Source organism: Ictidomys tridecemlineatus, chromosome Y, assembly GCF_052094955.1.
Source record: "Ictidomys tridecemlineatus isolate mIctTri1 chromosome Y, mIctTri1.hap1, whole genome shotgun sequence".
NCBI classification, from domain to species: Eukaryota; Metazoa; Chordata; class Mammalia; order Rodentia; family Sciuridae; genus Ictidomys; species Ictidomys tridecemlineatus.
This window is the reverse complement of record NC_135494.1, coordinates 15,269,365-15,297,166: the sequence shown is the minus strand read 5'-3', so window position 1 is coordinate 15,297,166 and position 27,802 is coordinate 15,269,365. Positions and strand designations below refer to the sequence as shown.

General features: G+C 57.8%; 3 long non-coding RNA genes across 7 annotated transcripts; 1 reads left to right on the top strand and 2 right to left on the bottom strand.

Moving 5' to 3' along the window:
• Positions 1-1,303: 1,303 nt before the first annotated feature.
• On the top strand, positions 1,304-6,212 carry LOC144372042 (uncharacterized). Of its 4 annotated transcripts, none has more exons than XR_013432085.1 (3): positions 1,304-1,442; positions 2,471-2,599; positions 5,304-6,212. It is a non-coding gene; the product is annotated as an uncharacterized LOC144372042 (long non-coding RNA). The 4 variants fall into 4 exon arrangements; XR_013432082.1 differs by lacking the exon at positions 1,304-1,442 and adding an exon at positions 1,975-2,118; XR_013432083.1 differs by lacking the exon at positions 1,304-1,442 and adding an exon at positions 2,210-2,331.
• Positions 6,213-19,585: 13,373 nt separating this feature from the next.
• On the bottom strand, positions 19,586-21,245 carry LOC144372044 (uncharacterized). Of its 2 annotated transcripts, none has more exons than XR_013432088.1 (2): positions 21,216-21,245; positions 19,586-20,903 (listed from the first exon to the last, which is right to left on the bottom strand). It is a non-coding gene; the product is annotated as an uncharacterized LOC144372044 (long non-coding RNA). The 2 variants fall into 2 exon arrangements; XR_013432087.1 differs by having other exon boundaries at positions 21,164-21,240.
• Positions 21,246-23,066: 1,821 nt separating this feature from the next.
• Positions 23,067-26,825, bottom strand: LOC144372043 (uncharacterized). The gene is made up of 4 exons (XR_013432086.1): positions 26,416-26,825; positions 25,344-25,507; positions 24,718-24,823; positions 23,067-23,617 (listed from the first exon to the last, which is right to left on the bottom strand). It is a non-coding gene; the product is annotated as an uncharacterized LOC144372043 (long non-coding RNA).
• Between the last annotated feature and the right edge of the window lie 977 nt (positions 26,826-27,802).

The window sequence follows — 27,802 nt, the reverse complement described above, 5'->3', positions numbered from 1 at the left end:
ATGAGAACCCACTGAGGGATGAGAACCCTCCCAAGGGCGTACGTGGTCTGTGAGTGAACAGCTGCAGCAGTGATCTGTACCCGGGAGCCCCTTTCAGCCTCTGTGCTTGGGGTGTGGAGACGGTGGCTGGACATCTCACCAGGGAGCTCCCGTCGGTAGCACCGCTAAAGACCGTCACTGGGTCTAGACATTGGGCAGCGTATCATCAGTGTTTGTTGCTATAACTAAATACTTGAGGCGGGCTGCTGATAAAAGGAGATTGTTCAGCTCACAGTTTGGGAGGTTCAAATGGGGTTCCTGCGTGGGCCCAGCTCTGGGAGGGCCTTCTTGGCTGTGCCACCTCTCGGCAATGGCAATGGCGGAGCCATCACATCTGGAAATGGGAGGCCTGGGAGGCTGGGTAGGGCCAGGCACAGGCTTCTACCAGTAACCTGGTCTCGCAAGGGTCAAGCACACCACAGCGACCTGAGGACCCCCCACCAGTTCCACATCCACCCGGGGGGCCACTCCATCCAACCCCAACAGGCAGGTTTCACAGGTGACGATACGGGAAGAGCAGACCAGGAGAACAGCAGTGGGCGGGTGTGAGGGCCACTACGGCCCCTCAGCATGTGCAGCCCTGACCCCACGCAGGGGTGAAGCAGGTGGGGCTCTGGGGGTGGCTCAGGAGTCTCACAGGAGGGCTCGGCACCCTGATAAAAGAGGCCCGAGAGACCCTCGTCCTTGCACCACATGAGGAGGCAGCGGGAGCCGGAGGAAGAAGAAAGGGGGCCGCTTGCATGTGGGGTGGACGCAGAGGGCCCCATGGGGAAAGCCAGGAGGTGCTGGAGGGGAAAGAGGGAGCCCTGGGGTGCAGGGCCCCTGCACAGGCCACACGGTGTCCAGAGGCAAGACTGGGTGCCAGGGCAGGGGAGCCAGGGCAGCTGGACTGGGGGAAGTGGTCACCCTGCTGCTGAGCTGCCCTCTGGAAAGCAGGAGCACCTCATTGTGCTTTGGGTCTTCAACCCTCTCGGCTGATGGACTGATGACGGCTGTGCACGGTTGGCAAGGAGAGGCCTGGCTCTCAGGAGCTGAGGTGGCTCCCTGTCTCCGTGGGACCTGGGTTCTCGACTCTTTCACGGGAGTAGAAGATGCCGGCCCGAGACGTTCCGAGGCATCCCCCACTGTGAGCCTCCTCTGCGGGTCCGTGGAGGGCACCCACCCTCGGTCTCCATTGTCCTGACGAAAGCAGGGCTTGCCTTGCCCCAGGCCCTGGGGCCAGCGCAGGGCAGGTGGCAGGCAGCCCGTAGCCCCCACCCCTGCACCCGGCTCCTGGCGCTCCCTCCTTCCCTGTGCAGCGGCGGATGATACTTGACTAGTTGCCAAACATTCTATTTTGGTCTCTGAGCTCATGTGACTGAGCCGTGACAAGGAGGCCGTCTTTCACACCAGCCGAGTCACGGGTAAGGCTCTGATGTGGGTATTTTTGGTGTGGGTCAGAACTGTGCTGTTTCTAAATGTTCTCTTTCTCCTCCCCTAAAACCAGCAGGAGGCCCGGAGGGGAGGCAGCTGAACTTCGGAAAGGGGGTCACAGAGGAGCCTGAGGCAGGGTCTGGGGGCCCCCTGCAGGGTCGGGGCGTCCTGGCTTCCCTCCAGCCCTCCTCCAACACAGGCTCCCCACACACTGACTTTGTGAGCTAAGCGTTCCTCATGCCGCAGTCCCTGGTCTTCTAAGTGACATTGATTGAGAAACCTGAATGGGCGGCGGTGTTTATGAAGGACACTCAGCACTGACCGGGCACTGAGGTTGGGGCTTGCATATTGAGGAGGAGCATCCTGAATAATTAACCTCTGAGGCCTGGGGACCCCAAAATAGTCGGCAGGGAGGCCTCCAGGAAGAGCAGCGAAGTCAATGCGGTCAATTATTTGTCATTTACAATTTAAATAAACCCCCGTGATCCCACTAACATCTCAGTCAGAATCGGGTAAGCTGCTGTGTGAGGTGTGAGGTGTGCAGTTGTTTTTCTGGGACCAGGCCAGCTCCTTCCTGGACTTCACCCGGAAGGACTGGGAGGACTGGGGCTTCTCAGCTGTGGGCTGTGTCCGGAGTGGACTGGACCCGGGAAAGGAATCCAGGAAGTTAGGGTGGAGCGGAGGATGCCAGGGGGTGCAGACAGGGAGGAGGCGGCTCAGGGGGGCAGCTGCAGGGCAGGTGGGGCAGCAGGTGAGGAGGAGGGTGTTAGAGGACCCCCCCTCCCCCCAGCCGGCCAAGCACAGGCCCCAGCAGGAGCGCGTAGGACTCTCCTTTTACCACAGTCCAACCTCCACCTTCTGTCACCTGCCTGGAGTAAGGTGATGAGCCCTGAAGGTGCACTTTGGGCAGGGCGTGGTGAGAGAGGAGTGGCCCCTCATGGGCCACTGATCGGCTTGGGCTGTCCAGGGAAAACTTTCTGAAAAGTCTCATGTGCTTTTTTTTTCATTTTTTTTTCAGTATTATTTTCAAAGGACCAGCTGGCAGTTGACAGCTATTGAAAGGAGAAAAGATGATTACCAAATCAAAGTGGGACGCCAGCCGTGTGCTGTGGGGACCGGAAGAAGGAATCGGAGCCTTTCCACCTCTGTGAGTTGGCATTCCACCCCTCTGTGTGTGTGCATATGGGCGTGTGCATCCGTGTGTGTACGTGTGGGTGTGTGCGTGTGCTCTGGGGACCCACAGCCTCAGGGGTCGAGGAAGGCCTGTTCACACAGAGAGGCTGCTGAGAGGGGCCCCCGCATGGACCCCTTGGGTGGTTTGCACCCCGAGAGGAAAGCCCTGGACAGCGTTTGTGAGCGCTGATGGGGCTGCCCACTGTGCCTCCTGCCCCACCGCCTCTTGGCTGAGCATGTAAGGTCTCAGCTCCATCTGTGGCATCTCCTGACCTCACGTCCAGCTTAGCAGCAGCCTGTGCTCCAGGCAGACCCTCACCCAGCCCGACCTCAAGAGCTTGATAAGCTCTCCATTATTGGACTTCCGGAGCTCTCTTCTGGTGGAGAGGGAAGAGAGAGGCTTACCCCACACAGGGGCCTCTGCTCCCCAACACCTGAGCTGTATTTCTCCCAGGAGGGCTGTGGGACCAGAAGACACCCCTTCAAGTCCACCAAGAGTTGGCAAGAAAGACCCTTGATCACCAAGGGACATAGGGGACTCCCCTCCAGGCTCCCCTGGCCTTCCATCAGGAGTCTGACCTCTTTATCAGGAGTCAGGACTTTTCCAAAGCCTTGCTCTCGTTCTCCATGGTGAGAGTCAGAGATGGCCCAGTAGCTTGGTGCTGACACCCAGGTGTCCCCAGGAGAGTCCTTCCTGGCCTGCCTCTGGGTCACACAGCATGGGGCCAGCTCTGATGGTGCTGGATCTTCCACCTGGGGATGCCCTTGGGTAGCTGGAGATGACCGTGGACTCCCTGGATGGCTACCCAGGAGGGCTACCCCATGCACACTCACAGAATTCTGCAGCTAAGTCAGTGGCACCGTTGGGCCATCCAGGGCTGGGCTGCCCAGTAGAACTTCCTGTGGTGTGGAACCACCTAGGTGGCCACTGTCCAACATGGCGGCACCAGCCACACATGGCTGTGAACACTTGAAGTACAGCCAGTGCAGGTGACCAAAGGCACCCCGAGAAGTCCACTTGGGGAGTCACAGCACATCTGTTAGGACCACAGCATCACGGAGCCTTGTGGCTCCTGGGTGCAGGACACACCCTCTTGTGAGGATTTGTTAGACAACCACCCCCCAGAGAGGGCCAAGCACAGGGCCCAGCAGGAGCGCTGGCGACTCTCCTCTTTCCACAGTCTGTCACCTGCCTGGAGTGAGGTGCTGAGCCCCCTGAAGGCACACTTCGGGAAGGGGGTGGTGAGAGAGGAGTGGCCCTCATGGGCCCACGGGGAGCCCTCGGCTCTAGCTGACCACACAGCTGGAGAGGGGTGGGCTTGGGGGCAGCAGGTGTAGCATGGAATATTCTGGACGAGCTTTGGTCATGGGTAGAAGGAGGCCAGAAGGAGAAAGCAGTCAGGGCGGGTCCCAGGCCGGGGCAGCTCGCACTGGGAGGTGATGAGGAAGGCCACCACCCTCTCCTCCTCCTCCCAGGCACCCACCTGCAGCCCCAGGGCCACCAGATCACGTGGCCTTTCCAGCGTCGGCAGGGGATGGCCTCTTCTGAAGCCAGTCGACTGCCCAGCCTTGCTGTTGGCACTGAGTTCTAGGCTGTACCGGTGACCTGCCCAGCCCAGGTGCAAAGCCATGAACAGCTGGTGGCTCCAGGTGGCCTGCTGGTGGCTGGGCAGGAGGGGCTTCTAGCTGGGGGAGCGAGGAAGCCAAAGCCAACCCCAGCCTTCTCAGAGGCAGGTCCACTTGGAGAGGCCAGGAGCGGCCCCCAGCCCCAGTGAAGAGGAGCACTGCAGCCTGGAGCAGGTGGCTTGTGGGCAGCTTGACTCGCATGGTCAACACAGCAAGCCCACGGGGACAAGGACACCAAGGCCCAGGAGGCTCAAGGGAAGGTGGGGCTCACAGCCTCACTCCTGGGACAGAGGATCCAGGCTCCGACCAGGCTCCAGCCCACACAGCCAGTGACCCAGGCGAGTCCCTAACCTCACCGTGCCTCAGTTTCCACGGCTGTAAATTGCTCAAGCCTGGGCCTCGTCAGACCCTGGGGATGGCCCTCCTGGGCCGGACCAGCCTTCCCGGGTCAGTCTAAGCACAGGCGCTCAGGCGACTGCTCCGCAGCACAGCAGGGAAGATCCGCTGCCCAAGGGCCTTGACCCAGAGGGGGCTGTCCCTCCTCTCTCCCCAAGGGCAGGGTCGAGGCCAAGGGGCTGGGCACGGGGCTTCCAGCCTCCTGTTTGAGGTCACCAGCTAAGTCAGTGGGTGTTCACCAACTTCATCTGGACCCCAGGTGACATCCTTGTTCAGAGAAGAAAAGCCAGGAGCCATGAGGGAGGAGGGACCCCCCTCCAGGCCAGAACCCCAGTGCTCTCAGGGGACAAAGCCAAAACGCATCCAGGAGAGCCCTGCCTGCCAAGCAGAAGGCCCAGGGGACTGTCCACGGGAGTCCTGGCTTCTCCGAGTGGAAGGGGGTTCTCCCTACAGGGGCGTGGGGCAAAGTGCCTGCTGTCCCCTCCCACTGCATGTTCAAGTCCTGGGGCCTGGTGACCAGGGCGAGCCATCATGTCAGTTGGAGTTCTTCCTGGGATCTGGCCTGTGGTAGGGACTGAGCTGCATTCCCCCAAAGTCCACCATTGACGTCCTCGCCCGCCCCTGCCGCCTCTGAATGTTCCTCTGTTTGGAAATAGGGTCCTCACAGATGTCACTGACCAGGACAAGGTCACAGAGGAGTGATGCAGACTTCCTTCCTCAAAGGCTCACGGGACACAGCCCATCACCCAGGAGAAGCCGGGGGAAGACCAAGGCGAGGGCAGGCTGCTTGTCCCTCCAGCCAGGCATCCTGGGGACTGCAGCAGACCGCCAGAAGCTGGGAGAGAAGCTGGGAGAGAAGGCGGGACGCGCTCTCCTCCCACGGAGGGAACGCGCCCTGCCGACACCTCCGCTCACACCTCTGCCCTCCAGACAGTGAGAGCAGACGCTGCCTGTGAGCCACCATCTGGCATGGAGCAGGCACAGCTTCCTGCAGCTCAGGCAGAGCCAAAGCTCCAGGGCCTGGGGGCCGCCAGGGACAGTTGTGCAGCTCAAGCTGGAGCACTGAGCAGCCAGCTGTGCTGAGGGGGAGCCCGGGCACCCTGGTGGCCCCCAAATCCTGTCCCCTTCCCCACAGCTCCAGGGACCAGCCCTGCCCTCCCCTGGACTCCCTCATGTCCAGCCAGCTCCCTTCTCCATCTGCTGGGCGTGGGCACCCTCTGAGGGTGGAAGTGGCAGGGGACAGCAGGAGCTCACTGTGGGAGCGTTTTGATGAGGCTCGTCTTCAGCGGTGGACTCCTGAAGGCCAGGGCAGGCTCCCAGAGCTGAGCACTTTCCCGGGGTTTCTGGCCCCAGGCAGCCCCCGAGACGTCCACCAGGGCAGACACACTGCCGTGTCCTGTCCCCAGGCCACTCCTGTTTCCTCCTGGGCAGAAGCTCTGCAGCTAGGGCACAGGACTGCGCCCCGGTGGAATGGACGTGGACCCAGGTCTGCCTGGGAACACCACAGGTGGCCTCTGTCCCTGGATGGTGACATTCCTGCTGTGCAGTTGGTGGAAGAAGGAAAATGGAAGCCTGCGGGCCTTAGACCACACGATGGTGATGCTGAAACGGCAGACCCTGGACCCAGCCTTGACTGCTGGCTCCTGGGACGTGACGCGCCTGTCCTGGGTGCTCCCCCAGTGGGTCTCTGTGAGGAGTGAGAGCCTCCCAGCCTCCAGGTGCACAAAAGGGACAGGCCTGCCCTGAGGGAGCTGCTGGGATGCTCTCCGTGGTCCTGACCTACGGGCAAGGGAGAGCCCACAGCAGACCCTAAGGAGGGGCAGGAGGAAAACAGGAAGTCACCTCCCTCGTCACCCCGAGTCCTGTTCTGCAGCTCCCCACCCCAAGCCTGGCCCGGCAGTTCTGGGGAACCTGGCCCCCGGGGTGCAGAGCCCACCACTCCACCTCGCAACCCTGGAGTGAGTCTGTTAGAACTCTCAGCCACGCAGAAGTGACACTGAGGTGGTAACCGTGCCTGCTACGTCATCTTTCTTGGTCACCTAGGAGCAGCCTGAGCCATGGCTTCCCCCTCTGGCTGGGGAGGCTCCTGGTCTTCCATGGTGGGGAGATGGACCACAGTGCTGCCCAGCAGGGACACCTCAGGGGTCCAGCTCTTGGTGCCAGCAGGACCTGGGAGTCACCTGAAGGGTGGGAGGTTTTCAGAAGACACACACCCGCTCCTTCACCCCTGTAGGGATGCCCCAGCAAACATGGCAGAGTGGGTGGCTTAGGTGACAGAAGGTATTGTCCCACGGCTCTGGAGACAAGGAGTCCAAGACAAAGGGCCAGCAGGCAACAGCTCTAGGGATCGTCTGACCCAGGCCCCTCCCCATCTCCTGGTGGTGACTGGTGATTTGGTAGCAGAACCCTCACCCCCACCTCTGCCCTTGGCTTCACACAGCCTGGTCCCTGCGTGGGTCTGGGTCCAAATTCCCCTTTTCATAAGGACAGTCACATGGGATGAAGGCCCACCCTGATGACTTCAATTCAGCTTGACTTCTTCTCCAGGGAAGGTTATGGGGGGTCAGGAACAACCTGTCTTACTGGGGACACCCTCCCACCCACCCCCAACTTAGGAACAAGTGGATGGTTTGGCAGGAAAATACGAGTCAGAGAGAAAGAACAGAACGGGAGCCCTGGCAGCTGGGGGGGTCCACCAGGATCCTGACTTAGAGCCACAGCCAAGGTGGGGCCCGAGTTGAACACGCCCCGAGGCCCCCGGGTAACCCAGAGCCTGATGGCCTCACTGGTGGTCAGGCAGGTGCAGGGACAGCAGCCGCCCGGCCCTTAGAGAATCCCTGACCCTGGGGCTCCTGCTGGCAGCCCTCAAGACCCACCTGCCCATCCTCCACTCGCTCCTCCCCCCCAGCCCCTAGCCGCCCAGCAAGGCCGGGACAGGGAGGGGCGCCTCAGCTCGGAGAGGAGCCTGGTCCCCCCGCCCCCCACACATCTGAGCACAGCACCATAAATTGGGAGCCCATGACAGATGGGTAAAGCCGTGCAGCTCAAAATAAATGACACCATAATGTCTGTTCAGAGACTGAGTGACAGAAACGTGCTCTCAAGTCCCCCGCGGGGCCCTGCCTCCTGCCCACTGGCCTTGACCCCCACCTACCGACCAGCGTGCCTGAGTAGGCACCTGCTGAATACTGTTGGACGACACAGGCGGATCAGAGGCCAGTCTGGCCTTGAAATTAAACATTCTTTTCTTATGTTTCATAATTAAAACGTTTTTGGTTTTATGAACCTGAGTATGAATGGTAACAAGTGTGTGAATAAATTTTTTAAAATGAATTCTGTGAAGAGGCATCTCAAGGGACTGAGGCCAGCTGCGCAGTCTGAGGGAAGAGTCCTCCGTGGCCACCTTGCTTCACAGGCCAGCTACAAAGCAGGGGTCCCTGGGCACCCTCACTGCAGACCCCTGGCTGAAGATGTGAAAGTGTCCCCAAAAGCACTATCATGTAACTCCCCAGAACACTCAAAGCACAGGACAGCAATGCCTGCATTTAGGGTTTTGTGACAGCAAAAAATACCGTCTAGAAGCACTTGGGGGAGAGGTGGTGGAGAGGGAGGGTGGGAGAGTGCCCAGTGCGAAGCCCTGTGTCCCCCGGGCTTCTCGCCCCAGTACCAAGGTGTGACCCTCCACACCAGTGCCACCCATCGGGGAAGCCTGCCTGAGCATCACAGAGTTCCCGAGCACTCAATGGGCTGGTCACCAGCCACGTGGCCACTCTGACTCCTGCCGTTCCCCTCCAGGAAGTCAGCTGAAGCCCCTGTCCCCTACCCCCAGCCTCCATCCTGGTCTTTCTGGCCTGACCAGTGGCCTTCCTGAGTCTTTTCATCAGCATGGAGTAGCCAGGGGCCTGCCACAGGTCAGGCTGTCAGCACAGGACATGACAAGGGGCCGAGGCCACTTCCCAGGACTAGGACAACGGGCAGACCTGTGTTCAGGTGGGTCGCAGTCTTCGCAACACTGTGACCTCAGCTTGCGTTTCCCGTGTGAAGGGTGCGTGTGTTCTGGACACCTAAGGAGACGCGTGGGAGAATTTGTGGCAGAGTTATTGGACACCATGGAGGTGTGGACATGGGTGACCACACACGGCTGCCCGAGACATTCTGTCTCCAACAGTCTCCTTCGACAGAGAGCTACCCCCACAGCATAGGGCCTCAGTCCCGGTGAATGGCAGCCACAGGCCGCAGGGAGGGGTGAGCCTCGTGACGACCCCTTCCCTTCAGAATCCAGGGTCGGTTATCAAACATTGCTCCCGATGAGAGCTCCTCCTCCCCAGCCTTGTGCAGGAACCTGAAGACTCGCAAATCCATTTTTAAATATTCAAAAGGCGCTGTTATCTACCTAAGTAGATGGGCTGAAGCGCCAGGAGCCGTTGCTGAACAATCAAAACACGCTCAGTGGGGGTTACAGGTTGAATTGTGCCCCCCCCAATTCTTAGGCTGAGTTCCCAACCCCCAGGCCCTGCTGGGTGTAGGGTCGTGTAGAGGAGATTAGTTTAAGCAAGGTCATGTGGACTAGGGTGGCCCCCACCAGTCCACCTGGAGCCCTTATCAGAAGAGGAGACCAGGACCCAGGCTCACGGAGGGACGGCCCTGGGGTTCAGGGTGAGCCCCTGTCTGTGGCTGAGGAGAGAGGCCCAGGGATGAAGCACCCCCCACATCCTGGACTTGGCCTCCAGGTGGTAGGAAGCAAACGGTACTGCCCAGGCCGCCCCCCAGTGTGCCAGGGCAGCGGGGTCAGGGGCACTGGCCTCGGGTGGAGGGAAAACACGTCCCACAAACACACCATGCCCTGTTGGCACGAACCTGGCTTCTCCCAGAGAGATTGGCAGAAAGAGCACTGAGCCCCCATCCAGGGTGAGCCCCCAGAGGCCCTGGCCCGACCCTCTATGCTCCACCTGTTGATTTAGGAGGTGGGGCATCACTCACCTGAGTTCTGCCCGCAGCCTCATCTTGGCATTTTGACCAATGCCAACTCTGGGGTGTACCTGGGCAGCCCACCCCACCCCAAGTCCTGGAGGCCATGATGAAATCACTACACCCAGCCCAGGGACCACCCAGAGAAGAGGGTTCTGAAAAGTGGGAAAAGAGAGGAATTGACCATCCGTCACTTGGAGAATCAGGCACCGAGGGATCGCGTCCATTCCAAGGATCATTGTTTCAACTGACCGTGTGTTTCCAGCCCTCAAACAGGGAGGCCGGAGAGGCCAGCTTGGAGACCAGGCAGCCCGGCCTGATGGGTGCCACCCCACAGTGTCTCTGACTACAGAAGCAGCGCGCAGGCTCATAGGAGACGGGCGGGTGCTGGGAAGTCCATCCACCCTCATGGAGATGAGCTTAGGGCACTAGTGCAGGACGGTGAGCTGGTGAGCTAGACGTGCTGTGGGGAGGTCTCTCTGCCAGGAAAAGGAGGAAGGAGCCGGTTGATGGAATCAGCTTCTCACTTCTGCCCTTGGTTTAAGGGACGCTGCTCTGACCCTGTTCCCATCCAAAGCTTGGTTCGCCTCTAGGTTCATGTCAGCGGGAGAGATCCCCAGAAGGGGAGTCACCAATCTCAAGCCAGTCGCTCAGCGGGAAGACTGCCCTGCTCCCAGAGAGCAGCAGTGCCCAGGAGGGCCCCCCACTGACCCAGGCTAGAGCAAGGTAACAGTAGACCGGAGAGTTTCCCACTCGTCTCTGAAAGTAGTCACACCTGGGCGGCTGCCAAGGGCCGGAGCTGGGGATCGGCTCAGGACGCCTCCAGTCCTCGTCTGCACCTCTGGAGGTCATCTGAAGGGTCTGTGCACTTGACAGCCCATTCACTGGCCTGTGCTGGCCCTTCAACTACAGCCTGGTCAGTGCCCACCTGGACCCAGCCCTGGGAAGAGACCCCTCGGCCCCCGTGCTGTCCAGAGCTGTGTGTAAGCGCGATCCGGGCGAACAGAAACGCGTTTCCTCTCTCCACTGGCTCCTCTCCTCTTTGCCAGGAGACAGACTTTGCTCTCCGCAGGCAAATGCATTTGGCTCCTGAGTAAAGACGGGAGATTCCAGGTGTTTCCAGGCATGTGGGCACCCCCGACAATGGCCCCATTCACTGCCATTGCGGCCTCTTGCCTGGCTCCACGTCCTTGGTCACACATGGTGGGGATCGAGTCTCTCTGCTCTTTGACCAACAGCAGGTTTCTGCTGAGCTTCCAGAAACCAACCCTGGTTGTGAGACTCAAAAGAGGCTGGGCACAGGGGACGGTCAGCCTGGCCAGAGCTCCAGGTGCTTTCAAAGGAGCAGGTTTTCCTCCAGGAGGCCACCGTCCATTAGAAGGAAAGATGGGCAGGTGTCATTCATATAGCCAGGGGCACGGCCAGCTCAGTGGTCTCCTGTGGCAGCCTCCAGGGACACCACTATGTCCACATGGTTTCTCATGCCCATGATTTTGGGCCAGGATAAAACACAGTGTCTGAGACAGACCTGGGCCTTGTGTGACCTGGATTTATGTTCCAGCCCTGCCACTTGCTGCAGTGTGACCTCACGGTGTCCTTGAGCATATGAACTCACAGCTTCCCATCAGGTTGAGGGACAAATGAGACGCATAGCCCACAGATGTCTCCAGTGGCCCCGCCACACACAGCCCTTGGTCCACCAGATCCCACTCACTGAGGACCTCACCCACTGGGGACCTCCTCTGGAATGGGCCCTGTTCTAGGTGCTGTGGTCACTGCAGTGAATAAGAGACCAACATCCCTCCAGCAGTGGTCAGCAGCACCCATCATTCCTCAGGTCAAAGGCCTGAGGATCATCTGCTGTCCCTTCGTCCTGGCACCAGGGCTGACTAGTCATTTGGGGAACATTAGGTAAGACCTGCAGACAATTTTTGTTGTCATAACTGGGGAGGAAAGGATGCTACTGGTTGGGAAAGGGTAGATGCCAGGGTTTCTAGACGGCCCACAGGGCACAGGACAGACCCCCACGACAGAGATCCAGCCCCGAGTGTGGACAGTGCCGAGGCTGAGAGCCCTGCCTACTCCAGACCATCAACACAACCACAGGTCACCTCCAGCATGTACCCCAGCCCCACAACTCATCCCCAAACCATAGTTACCACCATCATTACTGTCACCACCATCACTATCACCATCGTCATCATCACCAACATCACTGTCACCACCATCATCATTACCACCATCACCATCATCATCACTGTCACCACCAGCATCACCATCATCATCTTATCACCATAAACATCACCGCCATCATCACTGTCAGCATCGTCATCATCACCATCATCATCACCATCACCACCATCATCATCACTGTCATCATCAGCATCACCATCACTATCATCACCATCATTGCCATCAATGTCACCACCATCATCACTGTCACCACCATCATCATCACCACCATCACCACAACCATCATTACCACTACCACCATCATCATCACTGTCACTACCAGCATCACCATCATCACCATTATCACCATAAACATCACCGCCATCATCAGTGTCACCACCGTCATCATCACCATCATCAATATCATCACTGTCACCACCAGCATCATCACTGTCACTACCAGCATTACCATCATCACCTTACCACCATAAACATCACCACCATCATCACTGTCACCATCACCACCATCACCTGTCACGACCCCCCTTGCCCGCAAGGAAGACGCGACTCAGGAATCTTCTTTCAGCAGTTTATTCAGGCCCCTGATATTCTTCTAATAATTCTTCTACTACCCGGAATAATAATTGGATGCCCCTTCCAGCCTTAATAAAGCACCTCGAACCCCAATGCAAAGCTGCCACGTGTACCCTCCTCACAGGGTGCTAGAAAATGACACGCCAACTTTCTCTGATAAGGAGCTGGGAACACGCCAACTCTCTTTGATATGGAGTTGTCCTTCACAGACCACAATGGAGCCAGCGCCATCATGTAATGGCGACCACAGTCCGCAGGAACGGCTCACCACAGCTCCCCCTTTTTGTTTCACTAAGACAATACAGGCGAGAGTAGAGGTCCTATCCCACTGTGCAAAAGTGGCTGCATAGTATGGGCCAGCCCCAGGGGGCGCCTTCCCCAGACCTGACACCATATCAGCCGACGCCTTTTTTTGTGGGGCGGGGCGGAGACACGTCAAACCCGCATGCAATAGGACATGCTCCCCTTGAGGTCCCTCTTCTCAATGGATCACTCAAGTGCAGTGCCTTGCCTCGCATCCTGTATCGTGACGATGGTGAGTAAGAGGGAATAGCTGAGGTTGAACTGTGGCCATGCAGAAGTACAACTACAAACAAGTTGGCAGCACCCTGAAAGAAAGGCACGGACTTTAAAGTGATAGATAAAGACCAGTGTGGAAACCCTTCTGCGTGCAATGGCAATAAGACCTGCAGAGTGCAAGGGCTTTCCAGCACTAAGAGAAAGACAAAAGAAGGACATGTCGTACCCAGTGCAATGTTATAATAACTTGGGGTGCAACGACCATGTCAAAGGCACTAGTGTAGAAACCCATCTGCGTGCAATGGTAGCTAAGGACAGGCGTTCTTTAGGAGTGTGGTCAACTCCTATTCCCCCTTTTTGTTTTTCCAAGGTTTTTTTTAAGGTGCGGTGGGCACGTTCAACAATGCCTTGTCCTTGAGGATTGTAAGGCAACCCATGAGCAAGTTGTACTCCCATAGTAGAACAAAAAGATGTAAACTGTCTGCCAGTATAAGCAGGTCCATTATCAGTCTTAAGGGATGCAGGTGCCCCATGCTGCCCATGCCTCTAAGCAATGAGTAATAACATTACGTGCCTTTTCTCCCGATAGAGCAGAAGCATGAATAATTCCAGAGTATGTGTCAATAAAAACATGTACATATTTGAGGTTACCAAAGTCAGGCACGTGAGTTACGTCCATTTGTCAGACGACCAATGGCTTTAATCCTCATGGGTTTACACCATAAGTAGGAGGATGAAGAAATGTGACACAATGGGGACATTGTAATACTATCTGACGAGCATCTGCTCTGGAGATGGAAAAACATCTACGCAGCGTCATAGCATTGACATGAAAGTTGTGGTGAAACAATTTAGCTTCTTCTAAGGAGGAGGCCAAGCATACCAACTGGCTTCTAGTTGCCGAGTCAGCACAGGCATTACCCTGTGATAACGGGCCAGGAAGAGAGGTGTGAGCCCGAATGTGCATTGGATAGAAGGGCGCAGTACGGCTACGGATAAGTTGTTGAAGCTGATTAAAGTAAGCAGACACAGTATGGGTGTCATTAATAGCTCCTGCAGCCTCCAGAATTTTGAGCGCCTGCACCACATAGATGGAGTCTGAAATGAGATTGAAAGGAAAAGAACACTGTTTAAAAACTTCAGTGACAATTTGTAGTTCTACCCATTGCGGATTTCCAGGAGCAAATTGATGCTGGACAGGGGGAGAGTCATTAATCACATAAGCTCCCATTCCAGACTTAGAGCCATCAGTAAAAATATTAACAGCCCCTGGAATTGGAGTGGGTGAAGTTACTTTAGGGAAAATGATAGGATGCTCTTTAACAAAATGGAGTAATGGATGAGAAGGGTAATGATTATCAATATCCCCTTGAAACGAGCAACATAGAATAGCCCAGTTGTCTAGAGTAGCACACAAAACATTAAGTTGAACTTTAGAATAGGGTATGATAAGAGAAGAAGGTGCTTGTCCAAAAAATTGAATGCTCTGTTAAATCCCTCTAAGTGCTAATGCTGCAACAGCATCAGGATAGTATTCTAAATATTTTCCTGGGGATACATGTGGGTGGATCCATAGTAAAGGCCCATTTTGCCACAGTACTCCAGTAGGCTGCTGCATAGTGGCAAGCACACATAACTGGAAAGGTTTATCACTCTGGAGCCTGCATAGAGTGGCATGTTGTATAGCTTCTTCTACTTTTATAAGGGCTGCTCTGGCCTCTTTAGTGAGGGTACGAGGGGAAGTAAGATCTGGATCACCCTTAAGAATAGCATACAAAGGCTGGAGCACGATATTAGGAATATGTAAATAACCTCTTATCCAATTAATATCTCCCAACAGTTTTTGAAAGTCATTTAAAGTTTGGAGATCTTGAGTTCTTATAGTAAATTTTTGTGGTTTTAATATGTCATATCCAATCGTTGCTCCCAAATACTGAATAGAATCCCCTGTTTGAACCTTCTCAGGTGCAATATGTAATCCATACTGAGCTAACAACTTCACCAAGTCTTTATAGGCCTCATAAACTGACTGTTGTAATTTGGCTGCCAATAATACATCATCCATATAATGAATAATCTTAATGGAAGGATATTGTTGTCTGAGAGGTGCGAGTGCCTTCCCTACATACATCTGGCAAATCGTAGGACTGTTAGACATTCCCTGTGATAAAACAACCCACTCAAACCTTTGATCTGGTTCCTCGTGATTACACGAGGGAAGGGTGAAGGCAAAACGCTGTGAGTCTTTAGGATGCAAAGGAATAGAAAAGAAACAGTCCTTAATGTCAATAGCAATGATATGCCAGCCCTGAGGAACAGAGGAAAGCAGCGGCAGCCCTCTTTGAATGGGCGTGGAAACTTCGTCCTGAAACACCCCCGCCATACGGAGGCGGATCGGGAGGCTGTCTGTTCTTGAGCCCTTGCTTATCTCTGTTCCCTCTACCTAAACTCCCTAACTGCCGGAACAGCGTTCTTATCTCCTCCTCCTCAGCGTCTTCTGCCTCTGACCCACTTTCGCATGGGGGCGTGCGCAGCACACTGAGATCTGGATACAGTCTCCTCCCGTTCTCCATGCCCCGCACACTCCCCTCTTCCTGAGACACTTCGCTCTCTGTTGTTTCTGATTTTTCCTCATGTAATTGTTCTAAAACTTCTTGCCCTTTAACAAGCGCTTCTTGGCATCGGCCATCCGTAAGACAACTACGGACCATCTTCCAGAGGGGTATCACCCCGCCCTCTAGCATGCCCTGCTCACGAGCAAAGTCAAGGTCTTTGCCTAATTTATCCCAGCTGGGTGTAGTGAGGCTGCCTGAAAATGCAAACCACGGTGCAGCGACATCTACTCTCTGTAAAAATTTCTCTAAGGTACTGCGTTTCACCTCCAGTCCCTTGGAACGTAAAAGGCCATCGAGGGCCAGAAGGAGTGGACTTGAAGTCACAGCTCCCATAACGCAACACAAGAAAACACAGAAATCGAAAGTGAAAGTACACAAAACAAAACGAACATACACAGAAAACAAAAACGAAAATACAGAGTGCAATTGCTATGAGATGTAACGCCCTCTCTTTTTACAGAGGAGCAGGTACCTTTTAATGCTCCCTCTTTATGTATAGAGGAGCCTCCGCTTTTTAACAGCGGGTCTCACCTTACCTGGGACTTACCGGCACGCCTCCCTGACTGCTGAAAGTTCTGGTTCCTGGGTGTTTCTTTGTTTCTTTTCTCCCGGGTCTCGGCACCACTTGTCACGACCCCCCTTGCCCGCAAGGAAGACGCGACTCAGGAATCTTCTTTCAGCAGTTTATTCAGGCCCCTGATATTCTTCTAATAATTCTTCTACTACTCGGAATAATAATTGGATGCCCCTCCCAGCCTTAATAAAGCACCTCGAACCCCAATGCAAAGCTGCCACGTGTACCCTCCTCACAGGGTGCTAGAAAGTGACACGCCAACTTTCTCTGATAAGGAGCTGGGAACACGCCAACTCTCTTTGATATGGAGTTGTCCTTCACAGACCACAATGGAGCCAGCGCCATCATGTAATGGCGACCACAGTCCGCAGGAACGGCTCACCACAACCATCACCACCATCATCATCACTGTCATCATCAGCATCACCATCACTATCATCACCATCATTGCCATCAATGTCACCACCATCATCACTGTCACCACCATCATCATCACCACCATCACCACAACCATCATTACCACTACCACCATCATCATCACTGTCACTACCAGCATCACCATCATCACCATTATCACCATAAACATCACCGCCATCATCAGTGTCACCACCGTCATCATCACCATCACCAATATCATCACTGTCACCACCAGCATCATCACTGTCACTACCAGCATTACCATCATCACCTTACCACCATAAACATCACCACCATTATCACTGTCACCATCACCACCATCACCACCATCATCATCACCACCATCACCAGCATCATCACTGTCACCACCAGCATCACCATCATCACCTTATCACCATAAACATCACCGCCATTATCAGTGTCACCACCGTCATCATCACCATCACCACCATCATCATCACTGTCACCACCAGCATCATCACTGTCACTACCAGCATTACCATCATCACCTTACCACCATAAACGTCACCGCCATCATCACTATCACCATCACCACCATTACCACCATCATCATCACCACCACCACCAGCATCATCACTGTCACCACCAGCATCACCATCATCACCTTACCACCATAAACATCACCGCCATCATCACTATCACCATCACCACCATCACCACCATCATCATCACCACCACCACCAGCATCATCACTGTCACCACCAGCATCACCATCATCACCTTATCACCATAAACATCACCGCCATCATCACTGTCACCATCACCACCATCATCATTACCATCACCACCAGCATCATCATTGTCACCACCAGCATCACCATAAACATCCCACCATCACCACCATGTCTCAAGGGGTGACCCTGCCCCAGACTCTGGGCTGGGTACTGCTTGAGTCAGCTTTTTTGCTGCTGGGACTAGGAGACCCGACCAGCCCAGCTGCAGAGGAGGAACAGTTCATTTGAGGGCTCATGGTTTCCACGACCTCAATCCACGGATAGCAGGCTCCATTCCTCGGGGCTCCAGGTGAGGCTGCACATCATGGCAGAAGAGTGTGGTGGAGAGGAGTGGCTCCCATGGTGACCAGTACACAAGCAGAGAGGGGACCCACTCACCAGATAAAAGTCAGACACCCCCCAGCCGCAGCCCAGTGCCCGCCTCCTCCAGCCACACCCGCCAGCCTTCGACAACCACTCAGCTCATCCCTCTCGGGGATGAGGTCACCGACTGGGGCAAGGCTCCCACAGCCCAGTGATGTCTCCTGAACCTTCTTGCGTTGTGTCACCCGTGAGCTTGGGAGGACACCTCAGATCCAAACCATAACAGGTGCTTTCCACACATCCCCCCATCGCATGTAACCCCCACTCCTGGCCACACACACACACACACATACACACACGCACACGCGCACACACACGCACACGCACATAAACATGCACACGCACGCACACGCACACGCACACACACGCATGCACACACACGCACACACACGCACACGTGCACATGCACACGCACACACGCACACGCACACACACGCACCCCTCTGTGAGGAGGACATTGCTGCCCTGACTGCACAACCCACGTCCCACCAGCTCCGAGTGAACCTGCCTAAACTCTGCAATAGGCTTCCTGGCCGTCAGAGGACCTGTGGGACCTGAGGGTGAGTCACTGGCCTCCCTGTCCCCCAGCTTCCCCCCCTGAACGTGGGGACATAATGGCACCCGCTTCGCTGATTCGGAAGGACCCCATGAGTGGGCCCATGAAGCAACTGGAGTAGAACCTGGCAGAGTGAGTCCTGGACACGGGTCAGCCAGGCCCTGGGCTGGTTTTAACGAGGACACTGAGGCCTTCAGGGGCGAGCACCTCCCTCCGGGTCCTCTGGGAAGGGCTTGGCCCCGCCCACCACTGCACGAGGCGAACCACCAAGACCTGGCTCCCGGCTCTTGTTCCAGGCGACCTCAGAGAGGAGGAAGACCTTCTGGTTTCTGTCCATGCTCTAGAAGCGGCAGACGCCCTACACGAGGCTCCTGTGATCCCCACGGCTTGTCCTTTCGGGAACCCCATCCTCCTCTCCAGCCTGCCGAGGCCATGTCCAGGAAATGTGAGACTTCTCGCCACCCCTCCCCGCCCGCCTCCCGGCCAGTATCCTAATCACCACCCCCCGGCCAGCTTGCTGCTTGCCCAGCGAGTGTGGTCTACGCGGTCTACGAGACCAGCCTTCCAAGAGCAGCCACCAAGGCTCTGGTGGCATTTGCTCCTCTGTAAATCAGCCTGTCTGCAGGCTGGGAAGTGCTCTGAAGTAGTTCAGATTAAAGTTCTGATTACAGTGGAGAGGCAGTGCAGCCAGGGCCTGGGCGGCTGAGGGAGACGGAGAGAGAGAAAGCCATTATCCCCCATTGAGGGGATCCCCGGCCCTGAGGAGGGAGGGAGCCCGAAGTCTGTCCTCCACCCTGGAGGCAGGGGCTGGCCTCGGAGGTGCTCAGAAACCTCCGGCACAGAGCCCTGGGAACCGGCTGCAGGGAGACAGACTCCCGCCTCCCGCGGCCCTCCCACCCCCCAGAGCCCAGCATGGGCCGTCTCACCACGCTGGCCCTGGACCGCTCTTTCCTCCTCCCCCACACGCCTGTGGCCCTCAGCAGAGCTGCCCCCTCAGGAACCCTTCCCTGGACGGGGCAGCCAAGCGGCCACCTCTATATGGGCCTTTGTGTCCACTCACATCCTCCCGGGGATCACCCTGCTGGTTCCCTGGGGCATGCCATGCCTGTGTCCTGGACACAGCTCTGGGCATCTGGGGTCCCTGGAACACCCCAAAGAACCCCAGGAGAACAGCTGAGTCCTCGGTGCCTTCAAGCCCAGAGGTGGGGAGGCCAGAGCACTCCCTGGCCCTTTGGAGAAGCCCCAGGGACACAGCCATCCTCGGGGACTAAGCAGGAGGAGGAATGTGATGTCCCAGAATCTCAGAGACAGATGGGTGGGTCCTGCCCACCTCCCAGCTCTCCTCTTTCTCTCCTGCTTTGGGTCCTCCTCGCCCGGCGTGGGGTGATGGCCGCTCCCACCTGGATTCTTGGAATGGTCCCTGGTTTATTCTTAAATTCTTCCACAGGGCAAAGCCAGACACGTTTGCCAAAACTGACCCTGAACCTGGCACCAGCTGGGCAGGGCCTCGTACTGTGGGTCACCCTGTGGGCCGTCCCAGCAGGCCCTGAGTTGAGAACTGCTGGCCACTTGTACCTGGGAGGGGACGGAACCCGCTGGGCCCTCCTCTTATCTGTCTGTGTGCCAGCCCCTGGCCAGCACCTGGCCACACGTCCCAAGGAGAAAGCTGCTAGAACCTCACTTTACAAAGTCCTCAGCCTGAGCCGCACTGGCCAAGCGGCCCTCCTGGCCTGGGCAGGCGCAGATGGTTCCAGAACTCAATTTGCAGAAACCAGACCCTGAAGACCCCAGCTACGTCCAGCGCAGCATCAGCGTGGAGCGGAACCCAGAGCTGGACAGCAATGCCTGCCCTGCCCAGGGCCTCTGTCAACAGGGCGTGTGGCAAGAGGCGTCCCTAGCTGAGGGGAAGCCATGTCCCGTGGAGAACTGGCGTCATCTTCCAGACCTGTCACCTGACGGTGCCATATGGCGGGGGGAGGGGACGCTCCTTCTGCCAGTGGTGCTCCAAGTGACTCCTGTGCTTGGAAAAGATGAGCAGGGCTCCCAGAGTGTCCCAGACACAGCTGCCCACGCTGGCCAGTAGCCCAGAGACCGCAGATGGCCTCAGCAGCCACTGGAGGTGGGGACAGGGACACGTGGGCCATGGAGCCCCTCTCCCTCACCAAGGGCAGCTTCCGCTGTGTCCTGTCATTCACCTTGAACTAAAGGCCGTGACGGGGGAAGCCCAGAGCGGTCCGTCCTGCATTTCTTGACGTCCTGCGGGCTCCCGGCTGGCTGAGGATGGAACCCTCCCAGGTGTCCCTGTGAGTTTCCAGGGCCAGAGAAACCAGTGCCACAGACCAGGGGCTTGACCTCAGGAACTTCTCCTGTCCTAGCCTGGAGGGCAGAGGTCCAAGGCCAAGATGCAGGGGGAGGTCCATCTGGGGCCGTAGTGGCCTGGGCCCTGACAGTGGCCATGGCTGAAGTCCTTCTTCCCCAGTCGTCTGTGTCCAAATGTCCCTTTGTATTGGCACTCGTTCATGTGGGAGGAGGGCCACCCTCACGGGCCTGATGAGTTTCCCACAGAGGGGACTGGCTGACCTCTGTATGGTGTCCCCAGTAGGTCAGAGTCACAGGGACTTCCAGATGCGGAATCCCCTGGGGACACTGTCTCTTAGGGTCTGATCTGGAACCGCTTGGTCCCCAGTGTGGTGCTGCTGGAGGCCAGAACCTTCAGGGGGGACCTGGTGGGAGGAAGAAGGTCACAGGAGTCATGGGGCCCCAGCCTTGGCTAACACCGTCCAGCCACAGCACAGCCCGTGGGACACCCAGCGGATGCCCCCAGAGCAGCTCAGAGGAGGGAGCTATCCCAGGACCTGGAGATCGGGACAGGCCAGCTGATGGGCTGGCGGGAGGGGCCAGGAGATACCCCCATTCCCCAGTGGCCAGGGAGCTGCATCCCAGAGTCCAGAATGCGTCCTGACCAGAGCCGCCCTGGACGGACCTGTGAGGTCAGTTCCCCTCTCAGGGCCACAAGCCACCCTCACGATGCTCACGGGGATCCAGCTTCCGTGACCCGGTGTTTGTCACACACAGAGGCAAAATGAGCCCAGCGGAAATATCCCCGGTGGTTAGACGGCAGCACCTGACGCTGTGCACTCCTTCACTGATCCAAGAAGTATTCTGAGACCCTACTGCATGCAGCCTAGCTCTGAGGGCTGAGGACGCTCATGATTTTAGGTCCTGGGAGCCCCCGATGTCCAGCACAAACAGCAGAGGCTGCACAGGGACAGCTTTACTTCTGCTGCCCAGGTTGTTTGGCAGCCTTGCTGCATGAGGTCCCGGGGTGACCCTCCTTGCCTGCTGCTGCTCTGCTCGCCACAGTCTTGTCTCCCAAGAGAGCCCTGTGGTTCAAGATGGCTGCTCTAGCTCGAGCCATTTCAGCTGCATCTAAGCCAGCATGAAGAAGGCACAAAGGAAGAATGTGTGCCTCTCCCTTAGAGTCACTTCCTGGGAGGTTCCACCCACATGCACTAATGTTCCACAGGCTCTAACACAGCCCTGGGGCCACATCAGCTGCAAGGGGAGCTGGCACCCAAGTCACCCCCTAACTAAGCAAAACCCCACGGGAGCAGGGCCAGCTCACATGGCCAGAGGGCAGCTCTTCACAGCCTGAGAGACACCCAGGCTCACAAGCCCCCACCCATGCTTGTTCCGAAGCATGGCAGGGTCCAAGTCCAGAGCTCACAGTGTCACCACCCCATGACGAGAAAGGCGGGACATGCGGTCACCTCCATTCAGACCTCTCTCCTGTCCCGTCCTGTGATGTTAGGGGCAGCTGAAATGCCTCTCCAGGCCCTCTCCAGAGCCTCCTCTGAAATCTGCCCCTCCCAGCGTCACTCAGGGCTTGTCCTGGCCAAAGCAGCACAGAGCCCCGTCAGCGTCCTGAGGCTGCTGCACCACATCACACCAACGTGTCGCCTTTGGTCGGCACAGAGCCCTCCTCTGGTGCCTGGAGGCCGGAAGTCTGAAATCAAGGTGTCACAGGGCCATGCTCCCTCCAGACACTCCAGGGACGAGTCCCCTGCCTCTTCCAGCTCCTGGGGGTCCAGGCCTGGCATAGCCTGTGGCCACCTCACTCTGTCTCCGCCTCCATCTTCTTGGCCTCTCCTCTGTGTCTGTGTCCCTTCTGTCTCTTTAAGGACATGCGCCATCCACTGTGCCCTCTGCTCACTTCCACCCAGACTCGGTTCTGCAGGGGAAGCAGGGGCGGAGAGCCAGAGGGACCCCCTACAGCAGGGCACATGGTGGTCTGAGCCTGAGCCGAGAGCAATGGAGAGCTCGCAGGAGCTGGAACACAGCTCTGACGAGGCCAGCCGGGGGCCGGCTAAGGCCCTGACGAACACAGTTACGAGAAAGTTCTAGATGAGCCCAAACTGGGATTAAGCAGGAGGGGTCAGCTTGTCTCTGAGGGACCCCGGGAGGAGCCACAGCCCATCCAGGCACTGCCCAGAGCCCTTCTCAGCCGTGGCTACCAGCCCAGGTCATGTCCAGGGCCCTGACTCTGATGTGTCCCCATGACCTTGTGGCGTTGACAGGAAGAGCCCGCACACCTGGTCCAGGTGTGTCTAGAACAGGTGAGGAGAGTCCTGCCACTCGATCCCTGCAGGAGCACTCTGACCCAGGGCTTGGACAGGGCAGGCCTGGGAGCCTGCATTGCTCCCCCGTCCCTGAGAGAACCAAGCCGCTGGGCCCCAGAACGACACCAGGAGAGGACTGCGGAGGGCAGTGAGCATGCGGAGCCTGCTGGGAAGGTGCTGGGCTCGCCCTCTGGCCCAGGCCCTGGGCCACAGGGTCGGAGGGCAGCCGGGTTCCAGGGCCCTCCACCGCCCACCCTTGTTTAGCGCCCACCAGAGGCCCCGGGCCTGAGTCTCCTGGGTGGACCTTGCCCTGTCAGTCCTCCAACCCATATGGAGTCGTCCCTCCAGGTTGCCAGGAAGACCCTCAGACTGGAGCAGGGGTGCAGGAACCTCCTCCAAGCCCCGCGGTTGTCCTGGGCAGGCACCTCCCGCCCCGCGTGCTGACTGACGGCCCCTTGTGTTTTCTTTACAGTGGGGCCGTGTCCAACCACCAAGTACACAGTGCTATTTCAATGATAATCACAGGCTCCCGAGCCTGCGCAAGCTCCACTATCAGCGGGTGCCTGGGCCACCTGGCAGGGGAGGACGCGGCCCCCCACCTTGGGGCACCTCACAGGGCATCCCTGCAAAACAGACTGTGACTCTGTAGGCCCACTCGATCCTCACGGACAGTCGACTCACAGCCCTGCCTGTGACCCGTGGCAGTGGGGGACTCGCAGCCGACGATCCAACAGCTCCCCGCAGCCTGTGTGCCAAGCCAAGCTGGTGGCCAGGGTGGATGGCCGGGGCCCGCCTGCACCTCCCTGCGTCTCCTCAGCCTCGAAGAAGATAAGAAAACAGCCTGCAGACTGCGCACAGGACCCAGCGAGGTCAAAGGAGACGAAGAGCCCGACAGCAGTACCCAAAGCACAGGGCAGGGTCCTCCGGTGGCTGTGACCAGCCAGGTGGCCCTGTCAGTGCCTGCACTGGGCGGGTGGGGGGTCTAAAAACAGCGAAGCTCCGCCCTGCATCCTGGGGGGCCTCTGACGTCCAGGGCCAGCAGGGCCGGCTCCCCTGACAGCTCTGGGCAGGACTCTTCCCGCCCTGTCCATGGGCCTCACTGCAGCCCCTGCCCCCGTCTCTATACCGCCTTCTCCCTCTGCGCCCCTTCCTCTCTCTTAAAGGGGCACCAGTCGCTGGATTAGGGCCCCTCTCATCCAGTGTGACCCCCCTTCCTAAGGACGTTTGCAAAGACACAGAGTAGCCAGCAAACTCAGGTGTCCAAGAAACGCCTCCAGAGTCCTCCTCCAGGTCCCGGCAGCGATGCTGGGCAGGCAGAGGTGGTGGCTGCCATGGTGCGTGGAATGGGGCTTTCTGTTACTTGCCAGCCTCCCGGTGTCACCTGGGCGCAGGTTTGAGAGCCTCTATCCAAGCCATCTCAACAGCTCATGGCCAGGTTTCTGACTCCTTTGTCACCTAAAAGCATAGCTCTGCTCTTCCCCTGCTCCATCACTTCCCACAGCTCCCTACTGCCTGTACCAGCCACTAGCATTAGCTCTCCCTGCTTCTCTGGACACTGTCCACTCCCACCAGGTCCAAGCATACCTGTAGCAGCCCAGCTTGGCCTGTGGGGGCGGCTTGTCACTCCCCTTCTCCACCCATTCGTTGGCTTGGTCAGCTGACATTTAGGATGATTCACCACGCGTGTCCCAGGTGCTGTTCTAGGTGCTAGACACAGAGTAGCCAGTAAACCATCCCTGCCTCCCTGTCCTTGTGGAGTTCTGGGGAACTACCCACCCCTCCAGACCCACCGCTCTCAGCATCGGCCCCAAGGCTCTGGCCCACACTGGCTGCCCTGCTGAGTCCCACCTCCCCTAATCTGTCCAGCGCCCACACACACCTGGACCCCAGTTCCAGCCAGGGCCTTGGTCCTGCTCACCTCTGACCCCAGGTGCTTAAACTCTCCTGAGACTGGAGGAAGTTGATCAACGTGTCCAAGGGAGCACTTGGTGGCTGGCCCAGACTGTACCCCAGCTCAGGGGGCCCTGGAGAAAGGAACAGGACCCAAAAATGTCATGGACACGGAGAGGGAGGGTGCGACAGACTGAGAGGAGCCTCCTGTGGGAGAGGCCAGGGGCTGGCCGGTCGGCTCCTCCCGAGCCTGACCCAACCTGCTGCAGGGGGCTCCTGTGTGGAGCTCCCAACCTGGCCCCTCGGCCAGCGCTGAGCCGTCCCTCCCCTTCCCTCCCATTCTCTCCCTCCCATTCTCTCCCTCCCTCCCTCCCTCCCTCTCCTTCCCTCCCTCCCTCCCTTCCTCCTCATCTCCTTGCTCTCTAGCTGCTCTCTGCTCTCCACACCCCTTGTCCTTCTCAAGAGCTGGCCAAGAGGACCCGAAGGACAGCTAAGTCACCTCCGGGTTCCGTGAGCCCCTCCCTGCTCTGCACACTTGGGTCATTTCTGGGCAGATGAAGGATCCACAAGACTCAGACCCACAGGGAAGAGGCCCAGGGAAGAGGCCCTGCACAGGACAGAGGAGGCAGAGAGCAGAGCGGCGCAGCTCCTCACCAAGAGCAACAGGGAATGGCCACTGAAGCTGGGCAGGGCAGGAGGACCCTCCAGTGCCTGCAGCGGGAGCTGGCCCTGCACACCTGGACTCCGGACTTCTGGGCCTCTGAAAGAAGAGCCTTCTGTGGTTCAGAGTCCCCTGGTGTGGACGTTGGTTCCAGCAGCTGCAGGACACGAGCAGAATAAACCCTAAAATGCCAATCTCCCCCTGGCCCTTGTGCTCCCGTTTTCATCACACACAAAATAAAGATCAAATCCTCAAGGCGCTGAGTCTCCAGGGCCCTGCGTGGCCGCCGTCCACAGCCCGGTCCCTCTCCTGCTGGCCCCAGCCATGGAGGCAGTGCTGACTCGGCCCCTCTGCTGGATGGCTCTCCCCTCCCTGCTGCCCACAAACTCCCCTTCAACTCTGTCCCTTTCTCTCTAACAGGGTTTCAGCTTGGAAAGACTTAAACACATGAAAGAGAACCCCCTGCCTCAGACCCCGCCCGGGACCCCAGTGCAGCACAGGGAGCCCTGAGGCCAGCCTCTGCCCCCTCTGCCTCCTTCCTGCCCCTGTTTCCACCTCTCACTCTCCTCCTGCCTCTTCCTTCTGCCCCGTGGGGTGTCAGGAGTACTCAGCAAGTTTCACAAACAGCACCCTATCCTGCGACTACTCAGCAAGCTGCTTTGTTGTCAGGGTCTGACTGTGGCCCATCCACCTTGATAAACGTCCATGGGTTCGTGTGTTTTCCCGGGCGGACACTGTCTCTCCTGTCTCTCATGCCCCTCCCTCTCCTCGCCCAGCCCCCAGCCCCCACCGTCTCCACTCCCCGCCTGCAGAGGTGCAGCCCGGCCTGGCACCCCGGCTCTCCCTAGACGGGGCTGCCAGGCTGCTCTTTGCGGGTCTCTAAGCAGGCGTGTGGATGTGCCTCTGGTCACTGTCCCAGGAGAGAGGCCAAGGGTGGCAGTAAGTGAGCGGTTTCAGTTTTACTGCCCATAATCCAGTTACTCTCCTGGGAGCTGCATCAACTCCACGCCCCAGAGTGGAGAGTCCGCCCGCCTTCCTGCCTCCGCTCGTCCAGCAAGTGCTTACTTAACTCCTACCAGCAGGAGATGACCCGCAGGTGCTGAGCAGCCCAGCACAGGACAGGCAGAGTGGACACCGGGCTGTCCTCCTGGACCACAGGCCCACAGCTGACCGGTTTGCCCTGGGGAGAGCCAGGCACAGCTCTGTGCCTCAGTGTCCCCATCTAAGGTATTTGATAAATTCTAAAACACACATGTAAGTAGAGATACCTGCACAGGTGTGCGTACACCTGCACAGGTACGAACACAGACGTGGACACTGGAACAGACACACAACCAAAGAAAGGTGCGAACACAGGTGCAGACACAGGTGACCCAGCACAGATACAGACAGCCATGTAGATGTGGGCACGAGTGGCCCAGGTGGCCTTGAGCACACACAGGCCCTGTGTGAGTGGCCCCTGTGCCTCGGGTTCCCACCTACATCACCCACCAGAAGCCCGTGGAGGAGGATCCCGCAAGATGGTGATGCAGGACATGGGTCAGCGTCGAGGCAGCGCAGGGCCCACATGGCCATCTCCCCAGGTCTAGGTCCTGCCAGCACAGACCAGCAGGAACTCACCATGGTCAGCGTGGGCTTATGGCTCCTGGCAACAGAAGGATCACACACCGTGGGGAGCCCTGGGGCACGTCCCTGAGAGTCAGGAGAGAGCCTTCTAGATTTAAGGTCACATTAGGAGATCTGAGGGTTTGGGGGACACAGGGCTTTGCTCTGGATTAGGTGCTGCCGGAGAGTGGGGGTAATTTGGTGTCTGCTGTCTTCATTGTTTGAATGTAGAAGGTTGGGACAGTGGGTGAGGGTGAAGCTTTGATTGGTGAAGAATGTGCTGTCACTCCTACTGGTCAGGCTGGGGCAACTGGTCCTTCTGTGACCTGTGTTCAAAGTGGTCATGGAGTGACCGTTTACGCATTAGAGCAGGAGAACTCTGAGGCCCCTCCCTCCCATAGACCCTGCTGCTGTAGTCACTGGGGTCTCTGGAGGGTCCCCCACCCACTAAACAGGCTTCTGACTTGGATCCTTGCTCAGCGACCCTGTGGTCCCAGGGGTGGCTGGCCAGCCTCCCCCCACCAGCCTGCGTGTCCCGCCACGGGGCAGACCCTGTGGTCCCAGGGGTGGCTGGCCAGCCTCCCCCCCACCAGCCTGTGTGTCCCCCCACGGGGCAGACCCTGTGGTCCCAGGGGTGGCTGGCCAGCCTCTCCCCTCCCCAGCCTGTGTGTCTGGTCTTCCCAGAAATCCTCAAGGGAGGAGGTTCCCAGCCTCCTCAAAATCCAGAGGACCTGGACTCAGGCAAGAGGGACGGACACTGGGAGGGCCTCCCTCCACTATGTCCACCCCGTGTGACAAACAGAGCAAACCACCAGCTCATGTGGCCGGCAATGGTGCCCACGTGGAC